Source organism: Lycorma delicatula, chromosome 12 (genome assembly GCF_047948215.1).
Source record: "Lycorma delicatula isolate Av1 chromosome 12, ASM4794821v1, whole genome shotgun sequence".
NCBI lineage: Eukaryota > Metazoa > Arthropoda > Insecta > Hemiptera > Fulgoridae > Lycorma > Lycorma delicatula.
This window is the reverse complement of record NC_134466.1, coordinates 63858584-63872344: the sequence shown is the minus strand read 5'-3', so window position 1 is coordinate 63872344 and position 13761 is coordinate 63858584. Positions and strand designations below refer to the sequence as shown.

The 13761-nt window shown below is 34.3% G+C and overlaps 1 long non-coding RNA gene across 1 annotated transcript in view; it reads left to right on the top strand.

Annotated features, from left to right (window-relative positions):
• Positions 1-13761, top strand: part of LOC142333411 (uncharacterized) — a 107487-nt gene that overhangs the window by 79555 nt on the left and 14171 nt on the right. The window lies entirely within an intron of this gene.

The following is a 13761-nucleotide window of genomic DNA, read 5'->3' as shown; positions in this document are numbered from 1 at the left end:
AATTCCAGCAACATTTTGATCATCCCTTGCCTTAAGGGTTGATATATCAAAAATTGTTTCAGTCAAAAGTTTTAGGTAATGTATAGAAGACTGAAGACCACTTAAAAACGATTCGATACTGTGCCTATTAAAGTAGTATGGTTTTTTTCTTCAAACCCCCATTTTTTCCACCCCGTGGCGCAATGGTTGGTTACATCAAAAAACTTTACTGAAATCAGTTTTGGCCCTTATCCAAAGAATAGTAAGAACTTTAATTGAATTCTGTATTTTACTTAACAGGAAACTTATAGCGATATTTTGTTTTTTTCTGGTTTTTTTTTTTGGTCATCAAAAATTGCTTCAGACAAATGTTTTATATAATGTTTAGAGGACTAACGACCACTTTAAACCGATGTGATATTGTGCCTATTAAGGGAGATATGATTTTTTTTTGTCTTCAAAATCCCATTTTTTCCACCCCCTGAGCCAACGATTAGTGATATCAAAAAACTTTACTTAAATGCCTTTTAAGCCCTTTTCCAAAAATCGTAGCAACGTTAAAACGAATTTGATAGGATGTAGAGGGTATACTGAAATGAAACGACTAGCACTAGATAGGGAATCTTTGAGCGCTGCATCAAACCAGTCAAATGACTGAAGACAAAAAAAACTACGAAATAAACTACTAATTTTACATATTTATTAAAATATTTTTCTCTGAATTATTTAAAACGTTGTATAAACATTAGGTTTTAATTACAATTTACCGTCTTAAGCCAGAATCTATTAATTTTTATTTTATGAATGATAATTATCAACTTATCTATGAAGGAAGAATTGAGTTTCTCATTCTTTTTTCATACATTATCGAATTAAAAAATGAAAACCATTAACATAATATAATTTAGCGTAATGATAATGATTATTACGAAAGTAAATGACCTTGAAGAAATTCCAGCACGCCTTGTAAAATTACATGTCATTATTATTATTATTATTATTATTATTATTATTATTATTTTTTTTTTTACCATTACTCTTATTATAACATTAGAACAAATTGCTTATAATTTTAAGTCCTTTCAACATCTACCTATTTATATTATTACAGTACGCATAAACCGTCAAACGGATCAATACAATTTGATGATGGGGGGGTTTCATATTGTGTTGAAGGTCAAATTTAATTTTTGTTTACATATTCGAATGAACATGAGTCTCATCAACAAATAGAATAGATTTTTTTTAATATAATTCTTGAATTTTTACATAAACTAGACATAAATAAACATATTAATTGAATTTCTGAATGTTTTCCTGTTAACCAAGCAAATGCAAGATTGATTTTAATTAAAAATCTTTTCTTAAATGTAATTTAAAAAAAAAAACACCTGTTTGATATTTGTTGAACTCTGCCCTGCATTCAGAAAACTGATTAAATTTATTGATCGGCTTAGAAAAAAGTGATGATTTGATCAATATATATATATATTTTTTTTGGAATAATGAAAAAAGTGTAATTAATCTGTCTGGTTAGTTTGGTAGTTAAACTCGTCATCGTAAAATCAGTTGATTTTCAAAGTTGAGAATTCTAAGATTTCGAGTTCTTGTAAAGGCAGTTGCTATTATATGGATTTAAATACTAGATCGTGGATACCGGTGTTTATTGGTGGTTGGGTTTCAATTAACCACACATCTCAGGAACGGTTGACTTCTCTTTTTCTGTTTAGCTTCCGAAAGCACTGTAAGGTGATTACTTCAAAGGATCATATATATGAATGTAATGTAGTCTTGTATTGACTCAGGTCAACCATTCCTAGCCCACCGGCCTGGTGTAATGGTTAACTCGTCCAGCTGATTTCGAAGTCGAGATTTCTAAGGTTCAATTCCTAGTAAAGGTATTACCTTTCTTTCATTCTTTCTTTTCCTGTTTAGTCTCCGGTAACTACCGTTTTTAGATAATTCTTCACAGGATGAATGAGGATGATATGTATGAGTGTAAATGAAGTGTAGTCTTGTACATTCTCAGTTCGACCATTCCTGAGATGTGTGGTTAATTGAAACCCAACCACCAAAGAACACCGGTATCCACGATCTAGTATTCAAATCCGTGTAAAAATAACTGACTTTACTAGGATTTGAACTTGGTACATTTCTACTATTTGAGAGATAACATAATTTTGACTCACTCTGTGTATTAGATATTAGTAGATCACCTTGGGATGAGTTATTCTTCCTCATCTACGTTAAAATAGATCTTAGTAAAGCAATGACATGTCAACCTATCGGGTTGGCGTAGTGGTGAACGCGTCATCCCAAATCAGCTGATTTAGAAGTCGAGAGTTGCAGCGTTCAAATCCTAGTAAAGTCGTTTATTTTTACACGGATTTGAAATATAGATCGTGGGTACCGGTGTAGTTTGGTGGTTGAGTTTCATTTAACCACACATCTCAGGAATGGTCGACCTGAGACTTTACAAGACTACTTCACTTACACTCATTCATCGTCTGAAGTAATATCTGACGGTAATTCCCGAAGGCTAAACAGGAAAAAGGAAGCAATGACAGGTTGAAATAAATTAAAATATACGAAGAAATACATAAGTTTAAAATTATAATAATAAAATAGTAAAAAATTTAGTCTTACTACAATAACATCTAGATTATATTTATGAAAAAAATGCAAAAAACTTTTGATAAAGAATGTCGATGTCCTTGGCGGAGTGGTATCGTCTCGGTCTTCCATCCGGAGGTCCTGGGTTTGAATCTCGGTCAGGCATAACATTTTTCTTACCCTACAAAATTCCATTTCCGTATTCCGGGCATAAGCTTCAAACTTTAAAGCGGCAATATCATCAATTAAAAAAATATTTTTTTTTTAAATCCATTTTGAAGTTTTCTTAAATGTTTAATTAAATAAAATACAGAGTAATAATAAAATAATAATTACAATTAAGAATGTAAAACTGTGAAATTGCTTCAAGAAAAAAGAAAGTTTCAGAAATATATATCAAAATGTTCGGCAAACAAGAATCTTTTACACTCTTGACTGATTACTGAACAATTCCGAGATCGTTACGGCTTATTGACGAATAAAAACCTCATAATATTATAAAATAAGTTAAAAATAAGTGTTTGGAATGATAAGAAAATTCTATGATACGTGATTATATTATAAACAAGTTTGTACAAGTTGAATTTTTTGCCTAAAGAGCATAACGCGATAAATAAATATCTCATTGTCGTTGTAAAATTTTTAGGAGTTAATTAAAGAACAAAATTAGTGATTTCTTATGGTTTTTCACCTGAAATATCGAATAAAATAGGTCCCAGAATCGTATCCTTAGTAGTTTTTGAGAAATATTGTGTGAAAACCAATAAATTGGGGTAAAAAACCCTGGTTTTTTTATGTTTGACGTACAATAACTGTTAAATAGGTGATAAATACATAAACTTTTAGAAAAAACATGTAGAGAATTTAATTCTGAACTCAATGGTGTAAAAAAAAATTGAATAAAACAAAGAAAAGTTAGAAAAAAATGAATTTTATTTACAAACAGTAAACTAGACCAAAGTACGTACCAATTTATAATAAGTATTAAAAAAAGCCCCCCATTTTCAATACATTTCTCGGCACAAGTCTCTACTGCTTTTGTTGCTCTTTTAAACTCTTAAGGGTTGTTCTTAAGTTGCTCAGCCGCATCCATAATGCAAATAATCAATTTTTCTCGAAAATGTATTTTTCTTTTGTATACAATATTTTTCATCCATTCCCAGACGAAAAAATCTAAAGGTTTTAGATCAGGCGGTTATGATGCCCAAGATTGTTGACCTTCACGATCGATATATTTATCAGGAAAATAATGATTTAAGTGAATGGAAACGGCACAAAAGAAACTGGAAGGCGCACCATCGTGCTGGAATAATACTTTACGTCTCAGCGCTAGAGTAACATCTTGAAGGAGATGCGGCATTCTTGAATAAAGTGCAAGTAAACTTCAGCATTTAAGCGGCCTGGTAAAATGAACGGTTAAAATAGCTGATTGTGAAGAAGGCTGCACCATACATTGACCCTTAATCGGTATTGAAAATTGCCTTCCATCGTTTCATGAGGATTTATTTCTGCCCATCTGTGCTCATTACGTAAGTTTTTGACGCCATCTCGAATGAAATTTACCTCATCGGTAAAAAAAAGGTTGTTGTAGTGTTGTCGATTTGTATTCCACCAGTTGCAGAAGTCCAAGCGAAGCGGACCGTCTCCTGGGTGTAAATGTTGAACCGGTTGTTTATGATAACGATAAAACTTTTTTTTTTTGTTTAAGTGACCTCCAAACCATCGAATTTGAAACTCGGATCCGCTTAGAAAGACGTCGTGTACGTACAGCTCCACTCCATCGATAGTAATTTCATTAATTACAATTTCGTGTTGGACAGATCGTTCGCAGCTGTTACGAATAGTAGGTAGTGAACCTGTTTACTGAAGAAAATTCACGCTAATTGTTTTGGGATCTGGAATGATGTGATTCGGAAAAGTATTTCATATTCTACTGCACTAGCTGTAGCATTAAAATTACACATATCCAAAAGGAATACCATATCAGTATATTCCTCTGTATTAAATAAGTACAGCAATACTTTAACGACGAAACGGTCACGTTCAAACTAAACTTCACGGAAACCTGCGCTTTGGAATGGAATGGAATGCAAAGTTGGCGGGAGTTTATTACTCCCTACTTTATCGCAGAACCTGGACAGAGTCCCTTGCTGCTGGATGATTCTAATCGGACTTTGTTTTTAAAAGGGTTATTTTATATCTCGGGTCTAATTTTTTCAAGTTTTGTGTATTATTATTTTAGTGAATTTAAGACGGATTTAATTGCATTCCAATCCGTTGTTGAACCAGCGTTATCGAACCCATTTCATGGGCCGACCGCGGAAGGCTAGGCTTATAAAGCCTGTCCTCCCGACGTAATTCCTCTTCAGACCGTCCACTGAAGTCCTTTCGGTGCTAACGCTTAATAGGCTAGCAGGAATACGCCACAACGGGGCACTAGCTATAAGGAGGGAGCAATGCGTCCCCTTTTCCGGAGGAGTCGCAATTGCTGGGTTATTTTATCTTACTTGTAAGTTTTGAATTATAGTACCCGATAAACTTAATGTACTGTAACAAGACCAATGTAGCGGACTGAGTAACGGATTCCTGCCCCTTTAAGAAGAAAATAGTCGAAAATATAATAATATATAATAACGTTTAACAATTGTCTTTTGTATTAGTGCCCACTGACACACAGTAAACGCAAGTCATTCCGTGAGAAGCGTTACCGGACTAAGGTTTGGAATGCATGGGAACGAAAGGGCTCGGTCGATCATTCTCACGCTTCGAGTTTGGTCTGGTTCGGCAGATAGTAGGAGTATAAATAATCCGGGGAAGACACCCGCCTAGTGACGTTCCGGTCGCCACACCATCCCCTCCCCCTTTCCTTCCCCTGTTGGGCTTTAACGGAGTTGTCTATCGTCCTCTGACGTTTTACATCTCATAGTAATAAACCAAGGCCTCGTTTGGTATACCTCGGTTGACATTTACATCATTGATTTAATCACTCAGCTTATTGCCCTCGCTGTAGGCCTTCTCCGGAAAAAACCGGGGAAGACCAGTTGAAAATTAACTCCGACAGGTGAGTACTGCGAAATGCGAAATACCTGACGTTTTGATGCAAGGAGGTCAATGAACCGGCCTCCGTGGCGCGAGTGGTAGCGTCTCGGTCTTTCATCTTGAGGTCCCGGGTTCGAATCCTGGTCAGGCATAGCATTTTCACACACGCTACAAATCATTCAATTCATCCTCTGAAGCATGCCTAACGGTGGTTAAATTCTAACTTAACACGTGTTTATATTTAAAAATTGTTGAAGTATTTTTGTTTTATTTTTGGCTTACAAGAAAGGGGCTTTCTATGTTTTGCTTGCCATTCTTAATCGATTATTGAATCATTTAAAATGTTTTCTCATTTTTTTTTTTTGTCTTCAGTCATTTGACTGGTTTGATGCAGCTCTCCAAGATTCCCTATCTAGTGCTAGTCGTTTCATTTCAGTATACCCTCTACATCCTACATCCCCAACAATTTGTTTTACATATTCCAAACGTGGCCTGCCTACACAATTTTTTCCTTCTACCTGTCCTTCCAATATTAAAGCGACTATTCCAGGATGCCTTAGTATGTGGCCTATAAGTCTGTCTCTTCTTTTAACTATATTTTTCCAAAAATAAAATTAAAAGATTTCCTTTTACAGAGGGTATTTTCCTGTATATCCAATTAAGTTGTAATATGATACCGATTAAAAAAAAAGAAGAAAATCCTGAATATGCTGTATTTCTTGAATTCATAATCCTAAATTGTTTGTTTGATGTTTAATAATTACAATCATCGTAGTATGTTCTGAGGCATTCCCTTGCACTATAACAGTCTTCTTTCATAATCTTCTGTTTCTAATCTATCTTTGAGTTCTTGATATCCTTTCTTTTCCTTTAAATCACTTTAATTTTTCCCAGCATCATTTTGTTGCATTATTATTCTACTGATCCTTGAAGCACTGTTTTAATAAATCCTTTTCTTTTTAACGATATGTCCGAGCCAATTTAGCCTATTCTGAATTATTTTAATCATTTCTTTAATTTCATTCTCTATCCTCATTACGAAGCAGGAGCGATATAAAATGAATAGCACAAGCTAAACGAGCCTTCAGTAAGAAATATAATTTGTTTACATCAAAAATTAATTTAAATGTCAGGAAAAGATTTTTGAAAGTGTATGTTTGGAGTGTCGCTTTATATGGAAGTGAAACTTGGACGATCGGAATATCTGAGAAGAAAATATTAGAAGCTTTTGAGATGCGGTGCTATAGGAGAATGTTAAAAATCAGATGGGTGGATAAAGTGACAAATGAAGAGGTATTGCGACAAATAGATGAAGAAAGAAGTATTTGGAAAAATATAGTTAAAAGAAGAGACAGACTTATAGGCCACATACTAAGGCATCCTGGAATAGTCGCTTTAATATTGGAAGGACAGGTAGAAGGAAAACATTGTGTAGGCAGGCCACGTTTGGAATATGTAAAACAAATTTTTAGGGATGTAGGATGTAGAGGGTATACTGAAATGAAACGACTAGCACTAGATAGGGAATCTTGGAGAGCTGCATCAAACCAGTCAAATGACTGAAGACAAAAAAAAAGAATCCTCATTACTTCTTCATTTTTCTTTTTATCTGCCCATTCAATCTTCTGAAGACTTTTACACGAGTGTGGGGGCACGGAATGTCCTTCATGCCCATACCTTTAATGGTCTCCAATTTTTCCCCCTTTTCCTTAACATCCATAGAGAAATACATTTGTAACATAATGCTTCACAGGATGTTTTCCCTAGCCTAATTTCATCTTACCAGCTTTTTCTATTAAACTAGCTTTTTCTTATTATCACTTTTAAAAAATTCTGATAATATACTTTCTAAATACTTGCTGAATTCTTCCTTTTTTGTATAGGCATTCATTGAGTTATTATCTTGTTAGTTCCGCTTTCTAGAAAATTATTTTCTTTCAATTTTCTGAAGTGTTTTCTAATTTTGAAAACTTTTTAGTATTCTATTCTTCATCTGCTACATAATAATAATTAAAACTTGTTCACAACTGAGAAGAAGGTTCCTTGAATAACTTGTATTTAGAAAATAATGACAAATGCTTGGCATTTGTCATATAAATTTGTCAATAAATTAATAAAGGTAAGACTTTTTTTAGTGGGGAAAAATAACTTGTAATTTTTCTGTCAACAAAAATTTAAATATTTTAAAGTTATTGTATTGTTTTATATGTAAATTTTATGTTTGTTTTTTAAGTTTAAAATTGATGTAAATTTCAAGATAAATTAATGTGTTATAAATTAAAAATTGACATACTATTTAGCAATCATAGGCTGAGTTATAAAATTATTAAAGTAATGAACTTAGATAATATTTATTTTGCAAAATTTAACAGTTTGTTTTATTTGCCAATATCTGTCTATGTGATACATCATTTTTAAATTCCAAATGTTCATTAATCAGATGTTCAAAAATATAATTAATGAAGTGTAGTAATTCAGATAGATGTTCGTTAATCAATTTATTATTATTACATATTTTTAATTTTGCAGCTGTTATTTTACAGCTGCAAAATTACTCTATCACTATACTGTATTCTGCATCAGAAAAATAATGCTAATGAAGTCAGATTTTGCATGTGGGAATTTTTGTTGGTTTTGACCTTTCATGATCTACCTCTTGATTGACTAAAAAATACAATTTTAGAATTGAAAAATTATGGGAGGATGTATATGTACAAGTACATAATCTGGCATGTTTTTTTACTAGATATCCAGACTGGATGGGCTGATTGAATGAAATTTGGCACAAAGATTTTTATGTATGGGGAATTAATGATAATTTAATTTTGGTTACAATTAGTAAACGGGACAGAGGTAAAGATTTCATTGGTCCTGTGTTTCAGAACTCTATTTTTTTTTTTTAATTTAATGAGTAAATATAGTTAAGGTACTTTCTGATGGTGTTTGTTCTTATTCATACCCGTAGAAAGAGGTGCAAGTATATATCCCTTTTTTGTTGTTTCAGGGATACAAATTCTCATACTTGTACCAATTAAATGATTTCATTACTTTAATGTTTCATTTCCATTATGTATTCTGGTGATTTCATTTGTGTGGAGCAGAATAATGTGCCAATTTTTTTTTTGTCAGTTATCATTATGCCAGGAATCTTCAGACTGGATTAAAAAATTTTTATCAAACTTTCTATGGTTCATTTTGAGTACGGGTCATTGATGTATTTAATTTATGTTACAGTCGGTTAAAGGAGTGGGGAGATATAATCACCATGAGTCTTGAATCCCAAAATTTTACCGGAGTAAAAATTTTTTTTTTCATATTTTTTTAAATAGTCATTAACTTGCACACTTAATATTTTAATGTCCCATATAATTTTCCTTCCAAATATATTTTGTTTAGGATGAAGCTTTATTAGTCAAATTTTTACCTGGTTTACCAGGAAAGTTATGCAACTCTGCTAATATTTCATATCAAATTGCCTAAAATGTTTTAGTGATTGGACGTAACATATGTACCAAGTGTTACATCCTGACCCGAAAAGGGAAGATTCTGCCATGTGACGATTCCAATTGCCACACCACATCTTCCATACCTAGCCCTGATGGGCTTTACCAGAGGTCATCATCTGAACCCACAGACTGAATAACATCTCTCAGTTAACAGCTTGGCCTCCGTCAGGATTCCACTGATGTAAATGCCGTGAATGACATTTCCATATGTAGGGTGATGCATTGTGAACACTTTAAAACACATTACCCTAGTGTGACATCCTGATCCCGAAGGGAAAGATACCCCTTCATTTGACATATGTAAACGCTACACCACCCCTTCTGTACCTAATCTTGAGGGGCTTTACCGGAGGTCATCTTCAAAGGCCTCAAGATGTATTCCATTTTGCCTAAGTCAGGGTGCCACCAATGCAAATGCCATACGTGACCCTAGTGTGACATCCCAATCCCCGTAGAGGAAGACACCCACCTTGTGTTGATTCCAGTCGCTACATCCCCGAGGTTGTTTTTAACGCTCTTATTACATCTCACAGTAATCAGCCAGGCCTCAGTTGGGATGTCACTGATGTAAATACCTCGGTAGACATTTACACCAATGAATTTCAACTCAGCGTTTATCTTCACTGCATGCTTCTTCTGGACATATTCTCTCTTCTGTCCTAATCATTCCCCTTGGAACCAGATATCCAAGTTCACGGAAGCACGAACTCGCGCCTAGTCTAGGGTATACTTACATGCTAGTTATACCTGAATATAAATGTCTCAGCTTAATAAATTGAACTAGTCAATACAGCACTGAAAGATATCACAGAAAATATGTTGTTCGCAACAACAGAATTTAGACGTAGTTCCCTTAACGATCAAAATCATTGATTTGAAATTAAATATAACTCTACTGGACTCCAGTCTGGTCTACCAGGAAGTCGAGGACAGACCTCTTTCTCCCACTGAGTTCCATCCCAGAGTCCCGCAGGACATTTAATCTACCCTGGTCTAGTCTGCCAGGGAGTCAAAGAAGACCTCTTCCCCCAGTACAACTCCATTGCAGGGCATCACATTGAAATCAGTTCGCTCCTGGTAGGACTGTATACATATCTCGCCTTTGTGATTACCCACACTTCTCAGTAGTGCGGATACCACCCTACCAATTGCGACGCTGCTACACTTTAATAACTCAAATCAGCTAACCGAGGCTAAAAGGCAATACGGCTGGCTATTTAACAACAGAATATAGATAATGTTTCAAGTTTTCTATGGGATGTAAGGATACATAGCAAGTTATGATTTTATATTAATAAATAATAATCAAAGGATGAAAGAATTATTTACTATTTAACATTTAAGAATAAAATTCAGGATCTCAGTTACAATAGTCGCTAATGTTAGTGTACCAAAATTGAATGTATGTATTGAATTGTATTTTGCTGTATTTGTTAATTAATCGGTTCAATATCACCTGTAGTTTAAACTTACCTTATGAAGAATACAATGTAACTGCTTTATCGTTTTGCAAATAATTGTTGATAAGCAGTAGCCTTGGAACTAGCCGTACCAGGACGATTCCATAATTTTCTTAATTGAAATAGCTGAGTTGTTATTAGAAGCTGATCTGAGAAGAGGATGTGACGTGACATTACAAGATGATTTTAATAAAGACTTGTGAGGGACAGATAAAGAGGGTGGTTTTAGGATCATAATTAATTAAATTTAACAGGAGTATTGATGAAGATAAGGAGACAATAGTTCAAGTTTCTTCATTATGTTCATTCATCCTTCCCTTATAACTTAATAATTCTACTATTTAGTACACGCCTAGAATTATACAACAAAGCACAAGCTTTGTTGTATAATCTCTCTCTCTCTCTCTCTCTCTCTCTGTATGTGTGTGTGTGTGTGTGTGTGTGTGTGTGTGTGTGTGTGTGTGTGTCAATCCGAAAAAGTATTGCCAGCCCAGTACTTTAGAAACACTCTGTATACACATACGTAATCGTCCCTATTAAAAATACATATAAAAATTAAAATTATTTGAAAGTAGATTTTTTGTTTAATCGTATTAAAGAGCTCTTTAAATTTTAAATAACCGCGTTTAAATGTTTTCTCATCTATATAAGATTGGTGAGGACATTTAATTTTTAAATACCTGCTATTTCTACGTCATAATCCATTTAAAAATTAAATCTCTCTCAAAGTTGATTAAATATTTAAATACCTCGCAACTATGTTTCCTTCTTTATTTAAATATCTTCTTTACTTTTTTAATTTTATTTCTTACTTTATTTCATTTAAAAATTAAATATCTCTGGAAATTGATTTAATATTTAAATACCGCCTAACTATGTTTTCTCTTTATTTAAATACGCTCTTTTCTTTTTTTTTTTTTATTTCTTTTTTTTTTAATTGAATTCATTTAAAAATATATTTTAATTTTTACAATTGTTTTTTTATATATGTAAAAATATAAACCTCATGTATATATATATATATATATATATATATATATATATATATATATACTGGCTTGGGAAAAATTTAGTACTTTAATAGGATCCGAATTTTCAGAAGGAAATCGCAAATATCTCGAAAACGGTTGGTTCTAGCGCTCTGAAAAATTTTCTCAACCTCCCTTCTCGCAACCCCATCTCCTAGCGGTTCCCGTCAGACGATAATATTTTCAAGCGCCCCCGGGGCGCCGTTCGGAAATTGGGGAGGGGGGAGCGATGGGGTGCCATCGTAATAAATATCTCTCTCTCTCTCTCTCTCTCTCTCTCTCTCTGTGTGTGTGTGTGTGTGTGTGTGTGTGTGTGTGTGTTTGTGTGTGTGTGTGAATAAACAAAACATGACCTCGCAAAACATAACCGTCGTATAGGCACGTGCGATCCACAAAGCCAGCACCAGGAGCTTCCTGGCTCGCCTAGTACTGAGAACCCTAGCCCAAACTGGTACCCCGTACAGGCAGATCGACCATGCCACCGAAGCAAGAAGTCTCCTTCTTCCGGTGGGTGGGCCACCCCCTCCGCATCAGCTTGGCTAGGGCAAGCTCTCAGCTTCTCCTAGCCTTGCTTACTGCTTCTCGGACATGCTCCTGGAACGACCTTCGGTGGTCAAGCCACACTCCAAGGTATTTTACTTTACGTGAGGTCAGGACTTTGGTTGTACCGGCAAATGTATCATCCCTGTCGTATCAAATGTTTAAATGGGAAGTATTTCAATACCAATTGCGTAATTTCTCATGGGTAATCTATTTCAAGATTTTAATTATTGTTTTATTATATATTTGTCTTTTTTCCACATTAATTTTAATCGTAATTAGAATTTAAATAAACTTAAAATTTAATTATAATTTAATTTTAATTATAATTAAAATTATAAAGGTCCTCAATTTGATTGACATGTTTTCATATATTTAAGCTTTTCGTTTCATCAAATGAACTGATGTCGATCATATTTCTCTCTTTATTTGAAGAGAAAGTTTCTCTAATGGTTCTATTATAATTCAACGTTGTTCTGATGTTATTATTTCAAAATTTATCTTACCAAATGCAACTTTTTACACTTGTAAGAATGCGCATTTCTGCAATTTGCACTGTACTCACATTCTTTTCAGCCTTGTATTACATTCTTTATACATTCTTTTTACACTTGTATTTCAATCTCCATCAATGTAGTCATTGAACGGTCATAACGTAAAGGTGTAAGTGGACTGTATAGGTACGGTATAAAATCACTGGGTGCGTGAATCACTGTTATGTTTAATTTTAAAATAACAATACGCTATTAAACATTAAAGAGAAAACATATTAATGAAAAAAGAAAACTAATTAATTATAAGTATGAATTATGACAATTTTCTGTTGACCCGTGAAGGGAACGGCGCTAAACCAACCTTCTCTGTCTACACCACACACACTTACTTTCTCCTGTTAAGCCTCCGGGAATCACCGTTCAGATGTTACTTCAGAGGATGAATATGTATGAGTGTAAATGAAGTGTAGTCTTGTACAGTCTCAGTTCGACCATTCATGAGATGTGTCGTTAATTGATACCCAACCAACCAAAGAACACCGGTATCCACGATCTAGTATTCAAATCCGTATAAAAGTAACTGCCTTTACTAGGACTTGACGCTGGAACTCTCGACTTCCAAATCAGCTGATTTGGGAAGACGAGTTCACCACTAGACCAACCCGGTTGGTTGAACCCCACGCACACTACTGGTCTAGTAAATGACACTAATTGCCAAAACACCCGCTTGTCAGAGCACGCTTACTGACAGCGGCAATAACCAAACAGTGATTGTTTTTTCTTTATAAAATTACGGCTTGAACTTTATTTTATTTCTTTTCTTGGGTTTGTTCTTTAGTGTGTGTTTATTTATTCCAGAGGGGTCCAAAAAATTGTAATCATTGTTTGCTAGTCTTTTTCCCATTTAATGCCCATCATGGATAGAAATGGGGAGGGGGGAAATGTGGCGACCGGAATCATCACAAGGTGGGTGTCTTCCACTACAGGGGCTGGGATGTCACACTAGGATCGCATGTGGCATTCGCATTGGTGGCACCCTGTCTGAGGCAAAATGGAATACATCTTGAGGCCTTTGAAGATGACCTCCAGTAAAGCCCCTCAA